A 15130-nucleotide genomic window follows, 5' to 3' on the forward strand; every position below is an offset into this window, starting at 1 on the left:
AATGCAGTTTTGACCTTGGTCTGCAAGTGGCTAGAATTGCTGCTATTTTATTGTATCATGGGAGCAGACATCTATATGTAAAAAATACATTTCCCTCCTCTGGTTTTAAAAAAATGTACTAAAGCCAAATCGGTCACAGTTGAGCTTAGAATTCAATAATATCTAGAACGTGCTGCCCTCTTCAGGAGCTGGTGCTCAAAAATACTTTTTCATTTACTGTTTTAGAAACTAAATATGAATTGTAATATAGAAAATTCTATTAATAATTCCTTAGGAGTAAGCCTACATACAATAATACAGTGAAGTATTTCTAAATCTAAAATATTTCCTTTAGTGGCTTGCATTAAATATTGCAAGGACACAAAATTTTGATATAAATTATGAATATCTGATTAGATTCAAAAGAACAATTTCCCCTAAAAATATATTTATAGGGAAAATTTGTGAGTCATCAAAATTTTTGAGTCCTTTAATATCCAAATGTCTAAAGTAAAAATGACTAAAGCTCTAAGGCAGTCTACAAATCCAAATTTTATTTTCCAGCAATAAATCGTTAAAAGATGAACACACGTGAGTGTATCCACCCACCAGTTGCCTCACCCACTTGACTTGCTGTTACCCACATGGGAACCCTGGATTGCGCGCCATTCCTGGCTCGTGGCTCCGCCCCCAGCCAGAGGCCCCTTCAGGAATCTGGGAAGTAGTTTGCCAAATAGGAGCTCTCTATCTGGCTCACAAAAAGTTAAACTTTTAATATTAATTTACTTAACCATTGCATAGCTTTAACAGAAAGATAGGAATTTGCTGTATTTTTCTCTACCTTATACTTAGAACTAAAGCAACACAAAGAAACAGAAAATAACCATTATCCAGTAATATACATGATCAGGATAAGAGAAAACTGTATTTTTATATATTCTGACATTTTCCTTTATAGCAGAATTATTTACACAAAAAGTATTTTCTGTTAGCTACTAAAAATGAAAGTGGATGTTATTTAAAATTTTTCAAAAACATAGCAAGTTCAAGGGCAAACACTCTCTCAAGATAGAAGCTTGTTTTATTCCTTATCATGTGATATAATTAAAAGCATGTATTTCACCAACAGGAAACAAGAAAATAAGTAGATCTTTATTATGGAAAAAACAGAGCTAGTCTGCTAAGTTTGTTTCTCAGCACCTAATTCTGATTTTCAGCTCAAAATTCTAGACCAGGAATTTATTTATGTTTAAATGGGTATAATGGTGATTAATGTTGACTTCAGGAAAGCGGATTGTCCCCAATTTTCCCTTTAAGAGTTTTTATTGATGAAAAATTCAGCTGAGGTAAAGGGCAGAGTGAATAAGCAAACTAACAATTTTCTGTTAATCCTGTAACATTTGTTCTCTGGAAAACAAATGTTTTATTCTGTCTTTGAAAGTACTTCTCATAATACTTGTCTAATACTAAGGCAGCTCTGTCTAAAGGCATGTAATGCATGTTCAAGAATTCTTGGAATACTGATTTGTGTTTTCTGCAATAGATTTACCTCATTTTTGTTTTGCTGCTGATGCATTACAGCTGGCAGTTAGGATCCCTGTGGATGGAGGTAGAGTAAATAATAATATTTTCTTTGTTTTCTAGGGTGTTTATGGCACAATGATAAATTTCACCTTTCCCCAAATGGTAAGTAAAGAATCTTTCTTATATTTGCTAGTACCAAACACAAACAAGAAAAAACCGGGTTGTTTCAGACAAAGTAGGATATCATTTATGAAGCATATTGAATGATCTGGCAATTATGAGGTAGCTTATACTTTTACAAATGAATGGATGCTGCATTAAAAATTCTATGAGACTCTCAAAGTTCACGCCAAATGTGCTTCAGAGTCTTCAAAGAGAATATAATGTTTTGCTTTCTATGTTGGATTGCAGTTCAACATAGAATATTTGACATTTTGTTTGCTGGGGTAATTTATTTTAAAATATACACAGATAAGAAAATAAATGTAGTTTATATTCTGTGAGCAAAAGCAAGAAGATTGATTTGCAGTACATACTGAGAGTAGGTAAGAGTTCTTTGAAATTTTTACTGTTGCATAAAAACTGATTGTAATTTATGTTTGATCAGGGTTTTGTAGCATCTGTGACTTTTTTTTCCTAAAGCATATATAACTTCTAGGCAAAGTAGCTGTGTGATTTTGTTTAAATATGTAGTTTTGTTGTCATGACATAAAAAAATAGGTAATTTTAGTCTTGATCATAACCTCTTCACAAGTCAAAAATAGTAAAAATTAATCCTGTTGAATAGGAAAGTTCAGTGTAAGACATATCTCCCAGCAGGTTATTGCTGTGTCTTGGGAAGTTCCCTGCCCCTACTCCAACTTTGCGACCAGTGGTCCTCCGGTATTCCCTATAAATAAAGGATATCTCATGGCTGAAAAAAAGTCACTTTGAAATAAACCAGAGTGTCATGTCAAGCAAATAAGTAGATCACAAAACTACATTAAACATACATGGATATGTTCTATACCTGTGTACTTGTGTGTGGAAGAGATAGAAAATTGTAATTTTATTATGTGCTGAGGAAAAAAAGTCACAAAAATTACACAAAAGAATGAAAATAAGAGTAATTTAATATTCTTTTTTCATAATCTGAATTTTAAACAGTAATTACATGCATTTTTATCAAGAAAAATATTAGAAAGATAAGCTATTCAAAATAATTCTTATTAATAAATAAATATGTACGTATACAACTAAGAAATATTTCTTTATGCCAACTAGATAACCAAATGATCTTACACAATTAGGAAAATACCACATCCACCTAATCCCAAAAGGAAATAGAACTGTAAGTGAAGAAATGCTCTCTTGAAAAAAATCAACAAAGGATGTGAAGATAAAGCTATTACTTTTATTAATTCTACTCTGATATAAAGTGTTCCTGGAATTGAAACACATGTATGGAAAATAAAATAATTTTAAAGCTAAGATATGAAGATCTACAATTTCATAGTTTTTAAAAAATATAAGAATTTGACATCTTGTTGTTTTCACAAGAAGAAAGGGCCTATCTAGGAAAAATTACAACAAAGTGAGACATTTAGGTTAAATGTATCTTTTAAGTCAGAAGACCAAACTCTTCCATAATAATTTTTTTTTAAATCTGCTGTGTAACTTATCTGTCTATAACCAATGTCATCTTTGCAACTTTAATGGAACGAATTACTGTAAAAGAAGTAAAGTATAATAGGCAACCAGGCAAATATTAAGAAAATTTACAATAAGAATTGCTTTAACCTAAAATAATAAATATATTTAATATATCATTTAGTAAAAGTAATCCCATTAAGACAACTACTGGATTATTTTTGAAAGTAAAAGATTCTCCTCAAGAGTAATTTATTAAAGGATGAAAACCCAGCATAGATCATAAATTATAATCTCACCATCCTGAAACATTAGCAATTTGGAACTAAAATCAGTTAACATTAGAAGAAATTTGTTAGGTGGACATTTTAGCTTGTGTGCAATACTACTTATATTATGGGTTCACAAGTCTTCTCTTCTAATTTGCTCTCAGTTTACATGAAATTATAACAAAAATGGTTCTGTGATTGTCCAGTAAGCAGAAGGGATAATGCAAAAAGCGAAGAAGAAAGAGGAATACACAGGCCCGGCACGGTGGCCTAGTGGTTAAAGTCCTCGCCTTGAACACGTGGGGGTCCCATATGAGTGCCGGTTCTAGTCCCGGCGACCCCGCTTCCCATCCAGCTCCCTGCTTGTGGCCTGGGAAAGCAGTCGAGGACAGCCCAAAGCCTTGGGACCCTGCACCCAGCGTTGGAGACCCGGAAGAAGTTCTGGCTCCTGGCTTTGGATCAGTGCAGCATCTGCTGTTGTGGTCACTTGGGGAGTGAATCATCAGATAGAAGATCTTCCTGTCTCTCTCTATATTTATCTGACTTTGCAATAAAAATAAATATTTTAAAAATATTTATTTATTTAAAAAAAAGAGGAATACACAGTTAGAGGCCACTCTTAGCTGTTTTCCAACAGTAAGAACTGAGGGGAAAAGATTAGCAAGCCGGATGTGGTTTGTGATAACATGACTCGTTCACTTGAGTTTAAAAATTCCGATCTGGGGACCCAGTGTGATGGCCCAAATGACTAAACCTCCCCTTGCAAGCATAGGGATCCTCTATGGGTGCCAGCTGCTATCCCACAGCTCCACTTCCCATCCAGCTCCCTGCATGTGGCCTAGGAATGCAGTGGAGGACAGACTAAAGCAGCCACATTCGAGACCTAGAAGAAACTCTGGCTTCTGGCTTCAGATCAGCTCAGCACCAGCCATTGTCACCATTTAGGGAGTTAGCCAGTAGATGGAAGATCTTTCTCTTGACAGTCCTTCTCTGTGTAAATTTGCCTTTCCAGTATAAATGAATGAACAAATAAAAGTTCTGATCTGGGAAAGAACATGTAATTGAGCTGTCAAGATGCCCACATCCACATTTGGAGTGCTGGGTTCAAATCCAGGCTAGTTCCTGACTGCAGCTTCCTGTCAGTGCTGATGCTGTGAGGCAGTTTGAGTTCCTGGCTCCCAGGCTTTGACACTGCTCAGGTCCTGCCGGGCCAGGCTGATTGGGAAGTGATGCAATCGCTGACAAGTCTCTACCTTTTGTTCTGTTTGTTTCAAGATTTAAAAAAAATTAACTAAAAAATATCAAATGAAATAAAGTTTTTAATCCATCAGAGTCATAGAGCAATATTTCTTAAAGAAATCTGCAGCCGTTTCTAGCCCTTGAATTTTACAGAAAAAACATATATATATATATGTATACATATATATATTTATTTAAATACTGTGGGATTTGTAGCCATTAGAATGAAAAAAGTTTCAATGATTAAAGGGACAAATTTCATTTATTTGTGAATTTCACTCAAATGAAAGTGTTATTCAAATATGTTAGGCAAATAAGGTCTCATATTTTCAATATTTTATTAATATCCATTCTGTTATGATTTTTTAAATGTAAAAATAGAGTGGATTTTCCAACTTCGTGGAATAAGAGAGCAATATAAATTATGTATGAGAGAAAACCTAGCATCAACCACTTCTAAAAACTGGAGAGTCAAGTTCACTCATTTGTGTCTGAAAGTATATATTTAATAGATTTATATTGCTAAACTGCTAATGTGACATATCGAAGACTCAAGTATTTGAATTTATAATTGCCTTAAAATATATTAATTTGTTTGTTTTCTGAAGGGCCACGTGACAGAGGGAGTGAAATAGAGAAAATTATTTTTCATCCCTGGTTCACTGCTAAATGCCAACAATAGCCAGAGTGGGTCAGGCAGAACCTGGAATCCAAGACACTATGCAGGTGTCCCACATGGGCTGCAGGCACCCGTTTATTTGGACTATTATGTGTTACCTTCCCCAGCATAATAACAGGAGCCTGGAGTGGAAGCAGAGTATGCAGTACTTGAACTGACATTCTGCCTGATGTGGTATGATAGTATCCGAAGTGGTAGCTAACCTTCTGAAACATAGCAAGCCATAATTTTTTACTTTGTACTCTATTTTTTTATTTTGTACTCACTTTATGAAACATTTAGGAAAGCTAAAATATCATGACATTTTAAAAGAAAATACCCAAAATTAACCACCTGCCTATAAGATCTGAGGCAATGCAACAAGTCATGGGATAATGGAAACATTTCCACATTAAAATAATTTCTTTCTAATCTAACAGTGTGCAGATTTAAAAACAGAGCTAGAGCTCTGAATTACCATGTAAACTGAGCTGAAATGGAAATATGTATTTTATTGATCCGTGTCTATTAAAATGAACTTTGAAATAGCAATTTTTCTGATAATAATAAATCCCAATTATTTGAATGAAGCTAATTATTCAATATAATTCATCTGTACTACAACAAAATGAATCTCCCTTTCATTTATGATTTTGGCTTAACAAATGTGTATTTTAGTGAGTAATTGAAGCATCTAAGCTTCAATTAGCAACAACACAATATAGTTTATTTCTGAAAATATTAATGAAAAGTGGCTACCTTATTTCATTAATGATTGAAGTTCTGCATTAAAATGAACTACAGTCAATAGCTACTTTATCATTTAACTTCTAAAATTCCACAACTGTTCTTATCCAAAAAAGTCAATTTTTAGGCCAGATGACAGTAATATAAAAGCAGTGTTAATTGGCCAATAAGTTGATTACTTCTAAGATTTTTTTAAAAAGTAAAGATAAAAACAGTCCTCTCCTTTTCTTTCAATTAGAATTGCAGGCAATTACTCTTGTAGATTTTAGATCTCTTCTGGGATTTCCGGTTTCATACAACTTTTTGGTTCATTTCACTGGAATAATATTCATCTTAATTAGCGGAAAAACAATTGATGGGCTTTTTAACAAGAGAGAGTTCATTTTGTGCACTGATTACTGCCACTAGATTATCTGAGGAATTTTTTTATTTGTTCTTAAGGCTTGCTTTTAAAGCAGTTAGTTGAATTTTGTATCTGCCAATGGTCATTATCTGGAAAAGGCAGTGTGTCTGTCCTGATGAAGGCTGGCTCATTTTATTTTAATCTCCCAATTTTCTCTGTAAAATGACTTATTACCAATTTATATTGAGTTAAACATGCCTTATATTATGCTACTAAGACATTAGGATTTAAAAATGAACTTTTGGCAAAAGCCAGGAAGCACAAATTCTATCAGATCTCCTTCATAAATGGCAGGAACCCAAGTTCTTGGTTGTCATCATATGTCGCCTCAGAGGCCATTAGCAGGAAGTTAGAACGCAAGTACAGAATATTCTGGACTCAAATCAGACATGGGATATGAGCATCCCATACAGTGGCTTGACGTGTTGTGCGACAACGCCTATCCTCTATGACTATTCTTGTAATTCATGATTGATAGATTAAATAATTGGCTCTTGGTTCTTAATATTAGATGATTTTATCTACCCGGAAAGTATTTAATTTCTGTATTTCAGTTTTTTGATAATGTTTTTCAAAACAGTTTTATTTCCCAAAGAATTTTCATAGAGCTATCTATAAATACTTTTAAATAAAATATTTTAGTTATATATTTGATACTAAATTATATATATATATACATAAAGACAGAGAGAGAGCAATATAAATTATGTATATATATAAGAGAGAGGGAGAGAAGGAGAAGAAGGTTATTTTCAACCCACTGCTGTACTTTCATGAATGCTTGTAGAATTCCAGAATGAGCCTCGCCAAAAGCTGGAGCCTGGATACTGGAACTCAATCCAGATCCTCGTTGCAGGTGACACAGCCCAAGAGCCTGAGCTGTCATCGCCTGTTGCCTCCCAGGAAACACATCAGCAGTGAGCTGCAACCGGAGACAGAGCAGCACTCAAACCCAACACTGTGACTGGGTGGCATTCTAACTGTTCTTCCAAATGCCTGCTCCCTGGATTGCTTTTTTAAGAAATAGTTCCTAATGTTTGTTTCCGTACTCAGAAATAATTAGTTTTATATATATATACACAACAGAGCTTCTAAACATTCCTGTTAATTCAACAAGGCATCAGTATTCTCTGTTAGATTTCCCATATAAACAATCATGTCTTCTGTATGTAATGTCACTTTTATTTCTCCTTTTGTAGTCTTTATTCTTTAATTTTCTTTCTTTCATGTGGCACCACCTAGAGCATTAGTCTAATATTATACATATTGATCCTGGATAGCTTTTTCTTTGCCTGACTTTTAAAAGAAAATGTTTTGAACATTTCACCGTGTAGCTGTAGGTCTTTTATTCTCTATTAAGATAAGAAATTTCCCCTTTATATTTAACCAACTTTGAGTTTTGATTTTTAATAAAACTTGAATTCTACCAATTTTTTTTTCTCTGTTGATTTAGAAAATAAGATTTTTCTCCCAATGGATTGTGGAATGTCGAAATAATTTTCACCTTCAGGGCATTTACTGAATGTGGTGGCTTTTGTGTCCTTGATGGAATAAGGAAAAGTTACAAAGTCTTATCCTTAGTTCAGGAACCCAAAGCGGATATATGTTTATCCATATGTCTGGTATATGAATAAACCTGTCACAGGGAAGAGTACGCAGAAAATGTTAAGTTTTACATGCATGACTAAAGAGGGAAACCAAATTCTCCCTTAACAATCCAAGATCATAAACCCACATTACCGTATTTCTAGCAAGAATTTGCATGATCCTAAGGGTCTAACAATGGTAAGATAAGAGCTTATTTTAAACTGATCCTGATTCCTGCCTTTTGAATCAAAGGGAAATCTACTCTGCAGAGCCCAACGGTATGTCATGACTCCATGAATTCCCACAGACAGGATTCCATGGACAGGGACTCACAGTCAGAGATCTAAAGCACAATGGGGAAACAGTGCAGATGAGCAGAAATTAACCAAAAAGCCAAAAAGTACAGCCAGATCCGTAAAGTTTCCAAATATTAGAATGCTTTCATTCTTTTTTGTCTTTCTGAATTTGTTTTGGCTCTCGGTTTTGTTGTTTAGGAAAATTAGTTTAGTGTTTGATTTTATCATAAGTAATATGTACACTCTTTTTTGAGATAAAATTAAAAGTCAATAAAATAGTCAGGGACTCGGTGTGATGGCTCAACTAGCTAATCCTCCCCTTGCAAGCACTAGGATCCCATGTAGACACCAGTTTGTGTCCTGCCTGCTGTCCTGCCTGCTCTGCTTCCCATTCTGTTCCCTGTTTGTGGCCTGGGGAAGCAGTGGAGGATGATCCAAAGCCTTGAGACACTGGACTTTATGGGAGACATGGAGGAGGCTCCTGGCTCCTGGCTTTGAATCAGCTCAGCTCTGGCCACTGTGGCCTTTTGGGGAATGAACCAGCAGATGGATCTTTGTCTCTGTCTCTCCTCTGTAAATCTGCCTTTCCAATAAAAATAAAGAGATCGTTTTTGAAATGATAAAATAAATCTTTAAAAAAATATCAGGTTGGGCCCGGAGGCATGGCCTAGCGGCTAAAGTCCTCGCCTTCAACGCCCCGGGATCCCATATGGGCGCCGGTTCTAATCCCGGCAGCTCCACTTCCCATCCAGCTCCCTGCTTGTGGCCTGGGAAAGCAGTTGAGGATGGCCCAATGCACTGGGACCCACACCCGTGTGGGAGACCAGGAAGAGGTTCCTGGTTCCGGGCTTTGGATCGGCACGCACCGGCCCGTTGCGGCTCACTTGGGGAGTGAATCATCGGATGGAAGATCTTCCTTTCTGTCTCTCCTCCTCTCTGTATATCTGACTTTGTAATCAAATAAATAAATCTTTAAAAAAAAAATATCAAGTTACATTTAAGCAATAACCAAAATGTAGTTCTACTGAATGGACTATCGTGAACACATTTATACAGCAGAAAAAAATTCATCAAATGCTCAAAATGGTAGTATAGTAAAAATTATTAGAATCTCCTTTATTGGTACAGCAGATTTTTAGCCATAAATTCTAGGATTTTCAAATATTTTCACATTTACGTTCTGAAATATTTACAAAGAGTTTTATTCTAATTTGATTCCAACCCATGTTAGCTTCTATGGTAGAACCTTAATCAAAGCTGAGCTAAGCATAGACAGTAAGTGTCTTTTTTTTTTTTTTTACTAAAATTATGCCATAGACTCTTAATCACAGGGAGAATATACAGGTTGATAGATCCAAAAAAGGGGCTTATTAGGAGCTTTAATTCCAGTTATTAAATGTCTAGGGATCCAGGAGCCAGTAAATTGCCTTTGCTGAAGCCTCTTTGAGGTGAGTGGCATAACTTGCAACAAAAATAACTATACTTATGTGAAAAAAAATTAAACTCGGATGATTTCCCTGTATGTTGTTAGTCATATGAGGTAAGAGATTAGTAACATCTTGAAGCCTTATTTTACTACAAGAGATTTAGGAAGAGCTCCTGGGTGAGTGAGTACTTTCAAAGTCTTACCTTGACCAGAATGTGCAATTTTTTTTTAAAGCTTATTTATTTTTATTGAAAATGAGATTTACAGAGAGAAGGAGAGACAGAGAGAAAGCTCTTCCTTCTACTGGTTCCCTACCAAAGTGACCTCGATGGCCAGAGCTGAACCAGTCCGAAGCCAGGAGCCAGGAGCTTCTTCGGGGTCTCCCATGCAGGTGCAGGGTCCAAAGGCTTTGAGTTGTGCTTAACTACTTTCTCAGGCTACAAACAGGGAGGTGGAAGGGAAAAGGAATAGGTGGGATATGAACTGACACCCATATGGATTCCAGCACATGCAAGGTGAGGACTTTAGCCACTAGGCTATTGTTACAGGCCCCAGAATGTGCAATTTTCCTGATTTCTGTCAAAGGTAGGTCAAGTGGGAAGATTGCTGAATATTATTTCATATGGCAAGGTTGAAAACACCACCAGTATTTTGACAATTAAACATCTGGCATCCAGAGGGAGTCTGTCAAGAAACCCTCCCTGAGTGTGATACTATTTTCCAGTTACTTTCCACTTAGCCTTCACATGGCCTCAATTGAACAGAAAGGAACTGAAATTTAGGGGAGACTGTAACAAGCATTTCACTCTGTGGTCAGTGCTGGCTGATAAATAATTCACTCCCTGCTAAGGTGGTATGGGCTGAATTGTGCTTCCCCCGATTCTTGTACTGCTGTCTTATCCCCAGTACCTCAAAACATGTCTGTGTTTCATAAATTACAGATTTTCAGCCCCAGACCATTTCTACTGAGTCAGACTCTGCAAGCATGCTATAAAGTTGGTATTTTGAATATGTTCTCAAGTTCATCTTAGGAATAATGCACATGTGTTGCATTTTGACCCATCTCTTTAGTAATGGCTGTGTGACTTCCTCCTCAGAGCTTCTTGCCTCAGTGCTTGCCTAATATGCCTTATTATGCCAAGCACTATCACATTATTTTTAAATAATAAATTTCATTATAGTTTTGTGAAGGAAATGGGAATCCATATTTCAACAATTTTCTTGTTGAAGTCATGTGTCCCTTGTAAGCTGTGACGCAGTATGAGAAGCTTCAGACATATCGTACACATGCCAACTACATTGAAAAAAAAATGTAGAAAACACTTGCACAGACATTTCCTTTTTGGGTAGTTATTTTGTATCCTGGCACTTTCCTGTTGCTACAAATTGAGTGGCAGGATCGCAAGTGAAAGCTAATACAAAGTTCACCTTAGGAAAGGAGGAGTTACTGCCGCAAATTCTATCAGAGCTCCATATTATAAATCCAATTTATGTATTTTTCATTGGATAAAAATTGATAAGTACTTTATACCCTGGAAGGCTTTTCTTGTTTTAAATAAAAGATATCTCCAATACCGAAGCAGTGGCGCTTTGAATCCACCCACAGATAGAAAAGCATAACTCTAGAAAGTATAACAAATACAGGCAGTTCTCAGAGATCAGCTTTGCTGTAGTCTGTCACTGACATCGAAAGCAGTCCTCTGCCCATACTTCACTACTCCCAAAGAAAAAATCGCTGAATGTTTTTGCCAAGCTGAATAATCCAATGCATGTGTGTTTGGTGTCTATTAGGTCAACCATTGGATAATGTGGGGAGTAAAAACAGGCATATTTCCTGCTCTCATGGCACCTCAGTTGAGTTGATAGCAGTGCTGGTTAAAGAAAGTTGAAGGTTTCTCTGAGTTTTGAGTGGAGGCAGAGATGTAGAATATGTGAGACAAGGTCATGACCAACTTTTACCTACAGGAAGGACCACTTACTCTGTGCTCAGATGTTAGCAGCCAGAAGTACTGTGAGATTTAAGTAAACAATTGAGTATGGTATCTTTCAGTCTAGTCTTTGCTGTTCACATATACTTTGTAAAAAGGCTGTTACAGAACTAAATACTACCAGTGGTCTATTTTTCATTAAACAGATATTTTATTTTATTAAATTTATTAGGCCTGGTGCCGTAGCCTAGTGGCTAAAGTTTTCACTTTGCACACGACAGGATCCCATATGAGAGTGAGTTCTAATGCAGGCGGCCCCACTTCCCAACCAGCTCCCTCTTTGTGGCCTGGGAAAACAGTCAAGGAGAGCCCAAAGGCTTGGGACCCTACACCTGTGTAGGAGACCCGGAAGAGGCTCCTGCCTCCTGGCTTCAGATCGGCTCAGCTCTGGCCATTGCGGCCACTTGGGGAGTGAATCAGTGGTTGGAAGATCTTCCTCCCTGTCTCTCCTCCTCTCTGTATATCTGACTTCAAAATGTATATATGTATATAATTACAAGCCTCTTGAAGAGACCAAGAGACTCTGTTGTGAAGCAATTTACTACCTTTTTCTTGATTTATTTTTTTCCTCGCTCATACTTGTAAAATTCCAGGATTTTCAGATGATAGCCTTTGCCAGATAAAATAATTGTCAGTATGTCCAGATTTGGGTTACCATCTTTAGAAACTGTAAGTTCACTATTCTTCCATCAGTCTATTGCCTATGAAAAACACTGTAAGTGGATCCGTTTTTAAACTGAAATATAACACACTATATCGTACAGAATCTTAACCTCTAACTTCTTTTTTTGAGAAAAACTCATCTCTCTTTCACATAATAGATTTTTTTAAAATAAAAGAATGTAGAATTTTTGATATTACGATAGGCACAGTAAAGCAAACGTAGGGAATGAAAAGTGGATGAAGGGGGCCAGTGTTGTAGCCTATTGCCATCTGGGTTCTTCACTTCCAATCCAGCTTTAGACTGATGGGCTGGGAAAAGCAGTGGAAGATGGACCGAGTGTCTGAGCCCTTTTCACCCACATGGGAGACCCAAATAGAACTCCTGGCTCCTGCTTTAATCCGGCCCAGCCCTGGTGGTTGAGTTCAGCTGTGCAATATACCAGTAAACAGAAGATTTCTATCTCTTTGACTCTAACTTTTGTGTAAATAATGGTTTTTTTTAAGGTAAAATAAAGCCATATTCCTAGTACACAAATGCAGTTCTTAATATTTTGATATGTGCATTTCCAATCTTTATACTGTGTATTGCTTTGACTCTGCTATTTTACATAATTTTATCACACATGAAAATACATACACACAAACATGATTGAGTTTAGTTTTTGCCTAGTGCAAGATTTCTGCATCTTTACTCCCAAATAAAAGATGGACTCCCAGTGAATCTTTTAAATATATTTTGACAGTAGGATGCTGGGCTTTCTACCATTTTCTATACTTACAATGTCATGATACTCTTAATAGAAGAATGGTGGACTTGTGACTGTTGCTGAAGGACTGTACTATTGAAACAATAAAGGGGAAACAGTGGAGGGAAGAGAGAATGAAGGGAGTGGAACAGGAAATCCCTGAGCCCATGGAACTGTATCATAAAAAATAAAAATTTACAAAAAAGGAAATCTACTGTATAGAGTAAGTGCACAGGCACTGCAGCTGACTGGTCGGGTGCACAGCAAAGCATTACTACTGGTGAGTTCTGATTGCTCTGGACATACTAATCTCTCTCAGCCTAGATTTTCTAATCTACAGTATTAGCATAATCTAGAACCCACTTAGCTGTGTTGCTGCCAGCATTATTGGATGTAAAATAATTAGCACAGTGATTAGCAAATAGTAAATGTTGGAAAATCACTGATTTATGATATTATGCTTACACTACTTTTTTATAACCATTAATACAAGAACCTTCAAGCTAAAAATTTCCAATTGTCATAGTCTTTTCTCTTATGAAATAATTTTAAGTGCCCTTACCATTTAGGTGCTTGAATCCTGGAAGCTTTATAATATTTCCATTATATCGTCCTTAGAATATTGCTTTCAGAATTGAACACTGAAATCTAAACAATTCAAAATAAAATTTGATCATGTCTTCTAATATTCTATGCACATTGTAAATTTATTAATGCAACCTAAAGTACTTCTTCTCCGTGTGTGTTTTTGTAACCATATTATGCCATTGATTCTCTGCCAAGTAAGCTCCTATTTTTTCCCCAAAGAGTATGGTTGTTAAGTCACATATCCTTCAAACCAAATTTAGGCAGTTGGAGTTTTAGTCGCCAAATAAAATCTCACAATTACTTCAACCAGATTTTGTAATGTTAGAGTTGTTCATCTTTTAGCTGTTGAGAACTTTCAGATTCCGATTTCCTAACTGAATGTAGTTTTTCATCTTCCCTTTCTCATGTACCTGTTTTTTTGGCATGTATATCTTCTGTTGGTTTTATTGCAATCAATCACATCAGACAAGGGCAGAACCAAAGGCTTATGTGTCTCCAGCATGAGACACATTTTTAACTGCCACTTGGGTGTGATCACTCTACCAGTGTGAAAACATACAACACTCTTCCTAAATATGCATTTCATGTGGTTCCTAAGAATACAAGAAATACTTTATCAAATGGTTTGCAAGAATCCAGGCAGCTAGCTCTGTCTTCAGACCAGAGAGGGTATACCTAAGAAGACGTTGAACTTGACTGGACAATAAGATGCTGGACTCTATGTTTGGTGTATGCTTGCAATGGGGGAATCTCAACTGAACTTGAGCTGTGGTTATGCAACAAGGTGGAGGAATCCACCATGGTGGGAGGGTTTGGGGAGGGGTGGGAGAACCCAAGTATCTATGTAACTGTGTCACATAATACAATGTAATTAATGAAGTTAAATAATAAAAAATTTAAAAAATGAAAAAAAAAAAAAAAAAAGAATCCAGGCATCCCTATCTTTTGATTATACTGGTCTATTAACTTACAAAAAAAATTGAACGGAATTTATGCTTTTTTCAAATAACTGCTTTTAAAAAATACTCATTAAGTAATTATTTCTAAATATAATTTCCTACCAATAGTCACTTTCCCAAGACTCAATGTGTAAATTTTGCCATTTTTAAGCATGAACATTCTCCTTTGCCTCTGCTCATCCTCCTGTTGTTGCAAGGGTAATTAGGTAAATATTCTAGAAGCTTGTTTGAAAGCCTTCTCTGCTAACAATTTGTAGAGTTAAGAGACATATTAGCAGCTAGACAACTCATGCAATCCTTGTCAGCCATACAGGCACATACACTGTGTACCTGCCATCTTGGCTCAAATTTGGACTCCATAACACTTTAGTAGTATGATATGGGAAAATGGTTCCACCTGAGAAAAATGCATGCTTCATAGTGTTGCTA

The 15130-nt window shown here is 36.2% G+C and overlaps 1 protein-coding gene across 1 annotated transcript in view; it reads left to right on the plus strand.

Annotated features, from left to right (window-relative positions):
• Positions 1-15130, plus strand: part of ADGRL2 (adhesion G protein-coupled receptor L2) — a 653944-nt gene that overhangs the window by 433556 nt on the left and 205258 nt on the right. Inside the window, exon 4 of the mRNA XM_058658496.1 lies at positions 1624-1665. The gene's annotated coding sequence lies outside the window, so the exon portion shown is untranslated. The remainder of the gene's footprint in view (positions 1-1623; positions 1666-15130) is intronic.

The sequence above is a fragment of the Ochotona princeps genome, chromosome 2, assembly GCF_030435755.1.
Source record: "Ochotona princeps isolate mOchPri1 chromosome 2, mOchPri1.hap1, whole genome shotgun sequence".
Taxonomy (NCBI): Eukaryota; Metazoa; Chordata; class Mammalia; order Lagomorpha; family Ochotonidae; genus Ochotona; species Ochotona princeps.